Source organism: Ornithorhynchus anatinus, chromosome 12 (assembly GCF_004115215.2).
Source record: "Ornithorhynchus anatinus isolate Pmale09 chromosome 12, mOrnAna1.pri.v4, whole genome shotgun sequence".
In the NCBI taxonomy this organism is placed as follows: domain Eukaryota; kingdom Metazoa; phylum Chordata; class Mammalia; order Monotremata; family Ornithorhynchidae; genus Ornithorhynchus; species Ornithorhynchus anatinus.
The window spans coordinates 27377251-27390041 of record NC_041739.1 but is presented as its reverse complement, the minus strand read 5'-3'; the positions used below and the strand labels follow the sequence as shown (position 1 = coordinate 27390041).

The window sequence follows — 12791 nt, the reverse complement described above, 5'->3', positions numbered from 1 at the left end:
CCTGATTCTCGTTATAGGCTGGTGCATTAGACTGGCCCTGGAGCCATTTCCCCGATTAAGCCCTCATTTCCTTTTCTCCCCCTCCCTTCTGCATCACCCTTGCACTTGGATTTGCACCTTTGATTTGCCCCTCACTCAGCCCCACAGCATTTATGTACATATCTGTGATTCATTTATTTATATTCCTGCCTGTCTCCCTCCCTAGACGGTAAGCTCGATGTGGGCAGGGGACATGTCTACCTACCAACTCTGTTCTACCATACTCTCCCAAGCTCTTAGTACAGTGCCCTACATACAGAGAGTATTCAATAAATACGATTGATTGATTGTTTGAAAGATCTTCCATGGAGACAGGCCAGGGCACAGTGGGGTGCATGACCTCCCACCTCACCGATGAGTTTGGGTGGGTGTGAGTCTGTCCCACCCATCTGCTCCAGCCATAGCTGCTCGTGGGTTTCAGCCACCTCACCGTCTCTGCTACCCTATCCCCTCTGGCCTTGACTCTACCTCACCCGGAAACTTCCAGCAGCTTTGTTTCTCCCCCAGGCTCTTCCCTATTCCTGCTGTATGTTCAGCAGAGTGTTCAGGGCATGAGAACCATTTTGCCTTTCTCACCATGGCAATAGTGGACATAAGTCATGCACTGGGTCCTCCTTCCCCTCTTGTCCCCATAACCAAGAACATTTTTCAGCCCTTCAGTGTGAGGTTCTGCTTGGCATCGCCTCACTGTGCCTCTGGGTAGGCCTTTGCAATAATGTCAACAGCATTTAAGTTCTCTGGGACACAAAGACTCCTTCGGGTCCGTTCTTCCCAAACTGCCCAGGAGGATGCTACTTTGAAGTTCTCCAGGGGCCCCTTCAGAGTTGTCCGACCTCTGACTTCTGGGGGAGAGCAGACCTACAACTCCCTGAGGGAATTGGCTATGAGAGAATTGAAGCTAGTCTTTCTACCAAGGTACCAGTTTTCTCAATACAAGCTCCTGAGGCAGGGAAAGCCTCACATACTAAAGGATAGGAGAAGCAGAAATACTGGGGGCAAACACTCACCCAAGGGCCTTTCACCGGATCTCTGCAACCAAAGCAAAGTACAGAACTTGGGTCAGTGAAAGCAGAAGCTAGTAAGACAGCCGACCTGGAAAACCCAAGAGAAATAACTGCAAATCAGAAAGGTGGCGAGGTAAAAGCAGGATAATGTTTAATGGTCACGTTGGGCCATTTGCTTAGGAAAGAAGAACAGATGCCACAGTCCCAAGGTGAGAAAGAACAGACTTCACAAGAACAACAGAGAACATCCTGTGAAGCAAGCATCAGGTGGAATAAATATCTGGGATTACATGAAAAGGGGTTTTGTCAGCAGAACTGAGGTAGGTTCTCCTGCTTTAATCGGTATCCGTCTATCCAGCTTAAGATCCATCTTCATCCAAATTACTTCAAACTTGCCAGCTAATGGCCCATTTCTCTACTTTATCTTATGTAATTTGGTGCTCCCCTGTATTGCAGTCAGTCTTGCTTTATATTTGAGCCGCGGAAAGGAATGTTTCTGGGGTCTTCAAGGATCTTTCATTCATGTCAATGAAACCATGAGCCATTTAACACACTTTAAAGGTACAGACTCTTGGCACAGAGATCTCCAAAGGAAAAATCCAGGAAACAAATTATAAGAATACGATTTTGAAAAAAATGAGTTCTGATAGCAGCATCAATTTCAAACTCACCTAAATGTAAGTCTCAATTGGGGGATATCTAGTTGCTCTTATGATTAAACAAAGTTAAGGAACTTTGGATTTGGGAATTTGTAAATAAAAAAGAATGAAAATATATAACCAAATTTAATGCTAAAGGGTGTTTTCTGTGCACCACCAAGGTAAACGATACCTCCCGTTATCAATGTTTGTAGCGATTACTAGGTGAAGATGATACAACATATTGATAAATGCATCTCGGGCCACAGTGTCGTAGCATTGCATCAATTTTCCTCAGGATCTGTATCACAAAGATGAAGTTTACTCCATTTCTAGAGACACCTGTGTTCATATTTTATTGTGACATGAATCACATTTTAATGCTTGGATAGCTGAAGGTTGCAACTAGATTACTGGAACTGTCAAAATCAATTTTTATAACCTCCAGATTGAAAATAATAAAAGAGCTTCTCTCATTTACACTGCTCTTTGTACTGGTGAGGGTGTAACTTAAATTTCTTGCTGTTTTTTTACAGCCTGTAAAAAGAAAATCTATATCTATGCTGCTTCCAAAAAGCATAATGTCATTCAAGCAGTCCAGAGAGACTGGTGAATATCCTGGTTAAGATCACCGTTTCCATTTCTTGATTGTTAATGATGCACTGATTAAATTGGAATTATCACGGACGTTTCCACTCTTTGACAGCCAAGTCTGGTTCTGGGAAATGACCGGACAGAGGGGATGAACCGTGTGTCCGGTGGGTGGCAGATCCTCATCCAGTTGAACCACAAAGAGGAGGTGGAAGCCGTGTTCCAAGTGAGACATACATCCTCATCCCCTAGAGTGTGCTACAACCCTTCACAGCTTTTCACTGATCGCTGGCCTTATCAGAATACTGAGTGTTCTCAATTTGTTCCGGTCAGATTCAGAATGAGGCTGGGAACACACAGCCAGAGGCCTGTACCGAAAATGGCCTCTCTTTCTCCTCTTGCTCTGTTGAGAGTCTTGTTTTCCTGCAAAGATAAAATGCTCAGAACCAATGGGAACATGGTATGTTAAGCTTCTTCTGGCAGAAAACTCTTCAAGAACTCAACTGAATGTTATCTTTGATTCTCTCTTCTTGTTCTATTTCTCCTATTACTATTTGTAGAAGAAAATTAATAGAACCAAAAGAAATAAAGGCAATGGATGCTATGTTGTATTATTATGCTTAAGTTCATTACTTGCAACTCTGGTAGGGGATCGGGAGGTCTTAATCACAAATCCTTCAGAGATGGGGGAGGAAGATTATATTTTTTTGGTTTATTTCCTTTGTTTCTGACTTTTACCTATCTGCTGCAGGAAGTACGTAGTTCTGTGAAGCTATACAGACAACAAACAGTCCTGCCAAGCAACATGTGATTAATGTTCATCGGGAGAGTGGGAAACTTGAGATTAGTCTCACCTTTGGCCCAAGATTGAGAGGTCCCATCACAAGTTCATCCCCACACTCGCAGTTGGGACCCCGCCTCGGTGAGAAGAAACCTTACAGATGGGAGAAGAAGAAACCTTACACACATCCAGCGATTGTGAATTGACGCTGGAAAAATCCCAGGATCCTACGGTTGGAAAGGAATTGAGAGGTCATCTCGGCAATTCTTCTTAAGACCACGCTCGTCCCGTTCCTAACAGGTGAGAATTGATCCTAACTTTGAAGGATCACCTGCAGCCTCCCCCAGAAACCCATTCCAATGAGAATTAACAGTGAAAAGGGAGTGAAAGAGAGAGATCTTGGGTTTCAGCTTCTTGGCCAACCTAGCAATCCAAGGTGTAGCTTGGGCTTCAGAACACAAGTGGGCTACCCTTTGGAGAGTCTCAAGTTGCTGTCTCAATGAACATGAGTCACCATGCCTGTTGGTGGGATTAAGTATTATCTACAGAGTTCCTCAGAGGAACGAAAGTCCTAAAGCAGAGAAAAGTCAGAAATTACAACCACAACAAAAACTTAATCCTGCTTCTACCAACTCTGAAAGATTTTTGCTTCCATGATCTAGTTTTATGGGATGGGGTCAGGGCCTCAGTAGGAGGGGTGAGAAATAGGAACCGAACGATGGGGGCTGCTGTGTCCTCTCCACCTTCGTAAAAATAATGACATCTTGGTTTTTGTATAGCATTTTTGTTGCCAAAGTGCCCTCACATTACTCATCTCATTTTTGCCCATCTGAGGTAGTAGAAAGGTAGCTATTACTATCCCCATTTTACAGATGAGAAAACTGAGGTAAAGAGAGGTTAAATGATTTAGCCAGAGTCACAGCACAGGCCAGAGCAATGCACAGACCTGAACCAGCATCCTCCAGCTTCCAGACCAGTGTTCTCCCATTACACCAATCATCCTTCTGCTGCCACGTCAACCTGCCACAGAGATAGGAGGCATTTCTTTGCTTTGCTCTATAACCTCGGTGTTTAGGACCAAGTTATTCTTACTTAGTGAAGTGCATAGTCTGCTCGTCCCTCAAAATGGAGTTGAAAAATCAAAGTTTTGTTCTTTTGAACACGAAAACAGTACAAATGGGACTTCCCCCAAATACCTACTAAATCATCCTTTCCAATCATTTGTCGCACCCATCTTCACTCTTCTATGCAGTAGGCTCTCCTGGAGCGAGCACATTTTGAAATAAATTTGCCTGCCTGCAAGTTGTTTCTTTATATAAATGAAGTGAATTTCAACTCTTTCAGTATTTGAGATATTGGAAAGATTTATTGGGCTGGATTTCTTTAGATTTATTATTCTTTTCAAAGGCAATAATAGATTTAGGCAATCTAGCCTTTCTGAAGTACACAGTTTAATCAAAATCTGTCCATGCTAGAGCTGCTTACATACCCTCAGTAACTCACCTCTCAATTACAATCTGACTGGGTCCCTCCAGCAGACTAGCTGCTGGTGTCTTCATGGGTTGAATCTGTTGGGAGACTGGAGAAAGTTCACAGATTCTCACTAATTTCTGAAACACTCTAGCAGTACTTGACTCATTGGGCCGATGACGAAAGGAGGTATGGAGATGAGAACTTTAGGTTTTGCCCTTTAAGACTGGCAAAAAATGGATGCCCAAGCCATGGAGACAAGGTGACTTTGCCAAGGGACTGTTGTTTCCTGATAGGCCCTTGGCCATAGATAAATGGCAGTCGTTGCCTCTCGCCAGACCCTCAGATAAACTCTGTCTAGAAGGAGGATATAGAGACTTCGGTAATCTTGGGGCATATTGAGAAGTGGGAATAGTGATGGGACTAGCTCCTCAAATGATGGTCTTGTTCACGAGGCTTTATATAGGAGTTTAGAGTGAAGCTCCTCTGGTGAAGTTTTGGGGAAACCAAATTTTTCTTCTGAAGATGCATCTTTCCAAACCGTGGGTTTCATGTAGACACATCCAGTGCCACCTGGGGTCCTAGGTCTAGGCCCCTCAGTTGTCAAAGGCCTAGACAAACAGGTCGATTCAAATTTTGTTTTACTCCAGGACAGGACTAGGATGTTTCTTCACCAAGGAAGGCGTCAGTCATGCCACCATCAATCAATCAATCCATTATTTATTAAGTGCTTATTGCTTTCAGAGCACTGTACAACCACTTTCATACTCTGGGGAAACCTATTCGGTATGCCTTCTCTTTGCTTTTCCTCTCATCACCTCAAAGGGCCAGAAGTCCTGTAATTCTGATTTCTTTTTCCTTCTGAAACCTTAATAATGAATTCTGCAAGCTCATAATCTTTTTGACAATTTATTTAACAGCCTTGATTTGCCTTATTGTTGAATGCCCAAGAGCTCTTTTTGTTTTTATTTCTCGGTTTAAATATGAACAATCGTTCATGTGTAGCAATCCTTGGAGACTTACTGAATGACACTTTCACTCTTGCATTCAGATATTCACTCCACTCACACTCCTGTCTACAAATCCTTTCCGACAAATCCCATACTCGCTTGGGTTAGGGATCGATATTGGCCCTGGATAATGGCATGCAGATTCAATCAGAGAGTAGCTCCCTGATGTTGTTTCCTGTTTCAGAATATACCTTTTAGATTTAGTGGAAATTTGTGGGTTAGTCATTCGATCAAAGCTGAGTTCTCCACATGTTGGGGTCCCGTGATTTAATGTTTTAACACATCAAACACTTTACTTTGTACCACGAAGCTGGGTAAGTTCAGGAAATTGACAAAGGGATCAGAATTTTTTTTAACTTTCCATTTTGGGCCCCAGGTCACATTGATCTAATGATCATGATTAAATGATCTAATGTTCATGATTGTTCCTGGAGTGGGAGACTAAGGTTGCCTCCCCACCCCGACCCCCAGTGGCTCCTAGAAGCCACATTACCACCATGCTTGGACCCCTATTTGAATTTGGGTTCTCTAAGGTTTCTTGCACTATGGTTCCATAGGACTGGGTCATAGCTAGAAGCCAGGTGGCATTTTAGGAATAATAATAATAATTGTGGTGTATTTCTTAAGTGCTTCCTACATGACAAGCACCCTACTAAGTGCTGAGGTAGATGCAAGATCATCAGGTCCCACATGGGGGTCACAGCCTAAGCAGGAGAGAGGACATGTTTTGAATCTCCATTTTGCAGATGAGGAAACTGAGGCATAGAGAAGTTAAGGGATTAGCCTAGGTTTACACAATGGATAAGTGGTGGATCCGGAATTAGAACCCCAGGTCCTCTAATTCCCAAGCTGTGCTCTTTCTACTAGGCTACAGTGCTAATCCATTTTGGCTAATGGAAATCATGGAAAAATTCAGGATAGCTTCAGACATTTTCAAATCAACTGCAGAAATCAGTCATTAAATTTAGATTTAATACAGAAAAAGGCAGCAAAAGAGGAAAGAGAAGCTAATAAATCCAATTTCTTACACTTCAATGTTCAACAAGCTTTCTTGGACCTGAGAAGACTAATGGAGAAGACAGAGAAGCAACCCAGAGTTAACAAGAAGCGGAGTCCCAGATTTTCCTCTCTTACATTTACAAGATCTGTCTGAGGCCTTGACACCCCATTGTCTGGACTCATTTTCTCATGGAAGGTTTTGATTTCTCAAAGGATTCTGGGGAAAATAATCCTTTAGGATCTTGAGAAATGTAGTTAATAGAAAGGAGACAGTTTTCTTGTTTTCTTTTGTTTTCTTTTCCTCTCCTTCAGGCCCCTTTTATCCCGGTTCCATCTCCAAATGGGCCTTTGCCAACATCCCCAATCTCCCAAAGACCACACTTTTGTGTAGAGGTTCAGGGCACAGTGCCCTTTTTATGGATCCGTATATACTCGCTTCTGTCATATTCCATGTTTTCACTATGTGTTTTGGCTAGAGCATTGTTAAGGACTTAGGGGATATTTGTCTGATAAAACGAACCTTGAGTGCAGCATACCAAGGTGTTGGAAGAAATGATTGGTGGGCATGGACCTGTGCAAATGCTCCCAGCATTAGATAAAGCGAGTTGCACGCATGAATCTCCCTGAAAGAGGGGTTTTGCAAGAATGCAACTCCCGTGTAATAGAAGAACTGAGACTACAGTGTATTTTTCAGCTGAGAATCTCAGAGCTCCAGTTTTGTTTAAAAAAAGCCCCAGAGCAATATCATTTTACATAGTATTTTTGCAGATTAGCAAAGCATGTTCAAGAAACCTTAAATCCATATATTGAAATTATAGCAATATGAATTAGTGCAAACTTACTGCTATTGGATGCAAACTATTATTTGGGATATGCCACCCATGAAATACAAAATGGATTTTTAAATCAATAAATTAATTAACATTCAGTTTACAGGATAGATCCATATCATAGACAGCTCCCTTAACACACATACTCATTCTCTCTCTCTCTCTCTTTTTCCCTCTCCCTCACCCCCTTTCCATTATAGGGACAGATACCCTACCTTTTCTTACTCTTCAGCACAACTCTGAAGTATGGAAGGTCAAATCCAGAAAGATCTGACTCAAGCTGCCAGGAAGAATAGCCACAGGGAAGACATGTTGCAAGACATGTTATGCCCGGCCGATGTAAAATGTCCTTCCAGATGCAGGGGATAGAAAACCCTCCTCCTCCTATCCTGCAGTCTCACCTTTAGTCAACAGTGCCTTCAGAATTCTTCCCAATCCTCCTTCTCTTCAAGGAGAAGAAGGTTTCCTCTTCTTTATCTCCTTCAATTCTGTTTTCTTCTTTTCCTTTTCATTCTTCTTCTCTTTCTTCCCTATTGTGTGCAGAGCACTGGACTAGTCATTTAGGAAACCTTCAGAAGAAGGAAAGGATGCATTACTGACCCTTGTGGAACTTACCATCTATTGGTGAAGACGATGGATAAAAACTGAGGAATGCATTAAAGGTAAGACAAATGGATAAAAATCACAAAGTGGATGGCATGACAGAGCACTTGGGGGTGGGGAAAGAAAAAGGATGGGGCATCCAATCTGGGATCCTGGGCGGAGGAGGTGGGAGGAGGGAAATGGCTTTTTATAGGAAAGAGAGGAGGGCAATGGTTTGGTGAAACTGAGAGGGAGGGGGTTCTTTATGGTATTTGTGAAGTGCTTACTATGTGTCAAACACTGTTCTAAGTGCTGGGATAGATGCGAGTCAATTAGGTTGGACACAGTTCCCGTCCCACATGGGACTCCCAGGTGTTCCATGCAATGGCGAGGCAGCAAGAGAGTTGAAAGTGATGGAGCAGAGAGAGACAAACTATGGGGGAGCAAAATGCCTAGCTGAGCGTGAGTAGGAGAAAAGAGCCGACAGGTAGGAGGGAACCAGCTGATCGGTTGCTTTTGGAATTTCCATCAACGTCACCCCAAGCCCAGAGCCCTGTGAAAGTGGAAGTATCAGGGAACAGCTCCCAGGAGCAGCCTGTGAGGCAGTGAAAATGGCAGGAGGGGTCAACAGCAGCCATGGCAGTGCCAGGGTGTCACCCATGGTTGGAGCTGGACTGGCCGCCGCTTGTTTCTCTGTCCTGACCCTGCCTCCGCTCTCTACTCCATGTTGACCTTACCACTGTGGTTTCAGTAAGATGTTGGAATTTCCACTGGCTGGAGAGGAACCATCCATCGATGCCAGGTCCTGGCCATTTTATTCATCCTGGATCTGGAGACCTTCACTTCATATCACAGAGGCAAGACTTATAAGCAGCAGCATAAGGCTCCAGACTGTTCTTGGGAGCAGCGAGCCCTCAGAGCAACCTAGGCTCCTCTGGCACAAATTAAGCCCAGCTCATAGGGATCTCAGGAATGAAGAACACAGATAGTGAAGATGGGACGACGGCTCTCAGTTGGCATGGGGCTTGTGATAACTGGAACAATTCTATTTGTTCCAGTTCAATTGCGAACCCCATCAGGGGAAGGGACCGTGTCTAACTCCCACCCGTGTATTCTCTCCCAGTGCTTAGTTCAGTGCTCCACACACAGTAAGCGCATAGTAAAAACCACTGTTATCATCACCACCCTGATGGCCCTTTCTCCCCAATTCTCCAGTTAGTCCGTGATGAATGCTGGGATGAGGCCTGGAGCGGGGATGGTGGTGCCGTTACCTCAGGGTTCTTGCCACTCCTCTTTCAATCCCCCCGCCCCTTTTCTTAAATGGCCTTCCTCAAAGGCAAAAGGACACGGCTGGTCAACCATGCTGCCATGGAGCATTTCCCCCTGGCCCGTTTCAGGGATTTCTTATGGACTGCCAATCAATGGTGCCGATCCGTCACCAAGCAACTACCAGAACTTCCTTCACTTCAGTTGTTCTGTCACTCTCCTATCTGAGCCCAAGCCAAAATGATGTCACCCTAATAATAATTTTGATATTTGTTAATATCAAGCCCCAGTGGAGATATGAGATAATCAGGTTGGACACAGTCCCATTCTCCCAGGGAGCTCACGTTCTAAAGGGGAGGGAGAAAAGGTATTTCATCTCCAATTTGCAGATGAGGAAACTGAGGCACAGAGAAGTTAAGTAACTTGCCCAAGGTCACACAGCAGTTAATTGGCAGAGCCAGAATCAGAATCCAGGGCCTCTGACTCAAGACCTTAATCTTTCCTCTAGATTGTAAGCACGTTGTGGGCAGGGAATGTGTCTGTTATATTATACTCTCCCAAGCACTTAGTACAGCGCTCTGCACACAGTAAGCACTCACTAAATATGACTGATTGATCGATCTTTCTTCTAGGCCACCCCGTTGCCCTAATCCAGCCAACTTTCAGTATGGCTCTGCCTTGGCGGCAGGAAAGAGGTGGTCAGAAGTAGAAGAGCAACCTTCTTTCTTCCTGCATGAATGCAGCCCAATCTACTTCCCCCCAGGTGCCCAGAAATGGGGGTTTTCACCCCAGGCCTCACAGACAGTGCTGTTTGCAATTATCTGGCTCTGCCCTTCCCACCAAAAGCCGGATCACATTCTCCATGGAAAAATTCCAGGAGGAGAGGGATTTTGAGAAACTACACGGTGTCAGGCAGGGCGTGCTGGAGACGCCTGCCAGCCCCATTAGACACTCAATTCATCTTCGTGATTTCTTCCGGCCTAAAACTTAGCCTATCAATCAATGAATCAATCAATGGAATCTAGGAGTTTTGTCCAAACAATTGATTCGGAAAATGAAGGATGCACAGAGGGATAGGGGAATGGAGGAAAGGAAACAGCATTCAATGACAATTGCAATGTATCATTTCATACTCCTTAAGGCAAGTAGTCCTTTGAAGCAAGGACCCGAACTAATGAAGCCTAGATCTCTGTGGATTTGGGGCTTATGGTTGATTGACTTGTTAACTGAGTTGCATAAAGATTTTCTTAGGCAATCAAGTCCTGGCGGATATTGTGTCTGAGTGGCTGACTACCCTCTGGAAGTTTCTGTGGTATCTTATTGCCCAAATTTCCTGTCATGTTATATTCACGATGGACCAGTGATGTCAGTAGACTTGCAAACCTTACACCACCTCTCCAAGTGCCCCCGTGTTTTGCCATCAACAAATATAAGATGTAATTCAGACCAACACAAGAGGAGATATGTTGATCAATTCTGTTATATTGTACTCTCCCAAGGTGCTTAATAACAGTGCTCTGCCCACTGTAAGCACTCAATAAATACACTGATTGGCTGATCAACTGAGGTTGGGTTTGGGGGGTCGGGGACAGAATTATCTGGGTAATTGCTTCAGCTGTCCATTTTGCTTTGGTTGTAAAAACTTGGCTTTTATGTTTTCCTACTCCTCAAGAACCTCCAGTGACTTCCCATCCACCTCTGCAACAAGTAGAAATTAGAAACTCCTTCCCACTGGCTTTAAAGCACTGGATCAGCTTGCCTCCTCCTATCTTACCTCACTGATTTCCTTTTGCAACCCAGCCTTTGCTTCTTTGCTTCTCTAATGCCAACCTGCTCATTGTACCTCAATCTCATCTATCCCGCAGCAGACCCCTTGCCCATGTCCTCCCTCTGGCCTGGAACTCCCTACCCACGCTCCCCTCCTTCAAAGTCCTATTAAAATGACACCTTCTACTAGAGGCCTTCCCTTACTAAGCCCTCATTTCCCCTACTCCCTCTCCCTTCTGTGTCATCTATGCACTTGGATCTGTATCCTCTAAGGACTTGTTCTTAAGGACTTGATATTAACCCACCCCCCTTCCCCAGCATTTATGTTCATATCCATACTTTATTTTAATGTCTATCTCCTCCCTCAGACTGTAAGTTCTTTACGGGCAGGGAAAGTGTCCACCCACTCTGTTGAATTGGACTCTCCCAAGTGCTTAGTACAGTGCTCTGTATACAGTAAGCGCTCGATAAATACCACTGATTTATTTCCCAAGGTGGCCCCTTGGATTTCAGCCATGAACATTTTGGGCCCCAGAATGGAGAAAACCCGTCTGTGCCCTTTCCAAATTCTCTGAGCCAGTGGGCACATATACAGGTTCACCGGTTCACAGTTACCGGCTCCACCGGAGATGAGTGAACCTTTCTGCCTGCAGAATACCAGTGGCAAGAACCGGGGGCTCTGAGAGAGAGCACACAGAGCTCTGCTCTTCCCCACTTACTGAGTCCCATCCCCAAATCAGACTGTGCCATCCAAGAATTACCAGAATGCAACTGCCCTTTTGCAAGTGTTGGGAGCGGAAGATATTTTCTCCACCCCAAACAGAAAGCTGAGGAGAAAAGCTGCCACAGCACTTTGGTATTGTTCTCTCCTCTGCAGGGAAAAGTGGAGAGAGGAAGGGATAAAGAAGGTGGAAGTGCTGGGAGATAAGAATTGATTTTGGTAATCCTTTACAATCCATCCCTTACATAACTTACATACATTCAAAAAAAATACCAGTAGAGAAGACATGGAGTTAGCATAATTATAATACTGGATAAATATATTATAATACTCTTTTTACAGAGGAGGAAACAGGCTCAACGAGGCAGTGACAGAGTGACAGAGAATAGAGCCCAGAATTCAAAATACCCCCATTTGAACAGCCCCCATTTCCATTTGTCCTAAATATCTTTTTGCCTTCCCCAGTTTTTCCTCAGCCTTTGTGGGAAGACTAATAAATATTGCATAGGATTAGAGGAAATATATGACAAGAATGTTCCAATCTCAACATAACCATGAGCTATGAATATTTATTAGAATTCTTTTTAAAAAAATAGCTCCTTTGTATATGCTACAGGCAGGAATTCTCCGGAATAAGATTATTTAGTATATTCTTATAACTGGATGCCTCAGGTTCTCTTCTGTACACAGATGACCCGGTTGAGATAAATGTCCTCAAAATAAAGTGTCTTACATCAAACAAATATTGATATGCTCCTTAAGGTTGCTTGGCGCCAGAATGGAATTGTAACGGGAGGCTAGGATTGATGTATGGCCTTTCAAAGATGAAGAGAAGGTAAATCCACTGGATTCATTTCATAATACAATTCTCATGAGCCAAGAATTTTGATTTTATAATTTCGAAGAGTGCGGCTCCTGACAGATTACACATCTCCCAGATTTCCTCCGAAAGGCTATTCATCATCATTGATGACCCCAGCTCTCTGATTTTCCTTTTCCCTATGGATGCCAAGGAGTCGGAGACCCTAAAAGCAGACATCCTCTTTCAAAAGATGAGTTTCTTTCTCCACATTTTCACTGAAGCTTTTCTTTA

The 12791-nt window shown here is 43.8% G+C and overlaps 1 protein-coding gene and 1 long non-coding RNA gene across 2 annotated transcripts in view; one reads left to right on the top strand and one right to left on the bottom strand.

Annotated features, from left to right (window-relative positions):
- Positions 1 to 1176: 1176 nt before the first annotated feature.
- Positions 1177 to 7911, bottom strand: LOC114815500. The gene is made up of 5 exons (XR_003763286.2): positions 7764 to 7911; positions 4557 to 4632; positions 4000 to 4073; positions 3127 to 3280; positions 1177 to 2695 (listed from the first exon to the last, which is right to left on the bottom strand). It is a non-coding gene; the product is annotated as an uncharacterized LOC114815500 (long non-coding RNA).
- Positions 7912 to 7949: 38 nt separating this feature from the next.
- Positions 7950 to 12791, top strand: part of ZNF330 (zinc finger protein 330) — a 37424-nt gene continuing 32582 nt past the window's right edge. The window contains exon 1 of the mRNA XM_007668423.3: positions 7950 to 8024. The gene's annotated coding sequence lies outside the window, so the exon portion shown is untranslated. The remainder of the gene's footprint in view (positions 8025 to 12791) is intronic.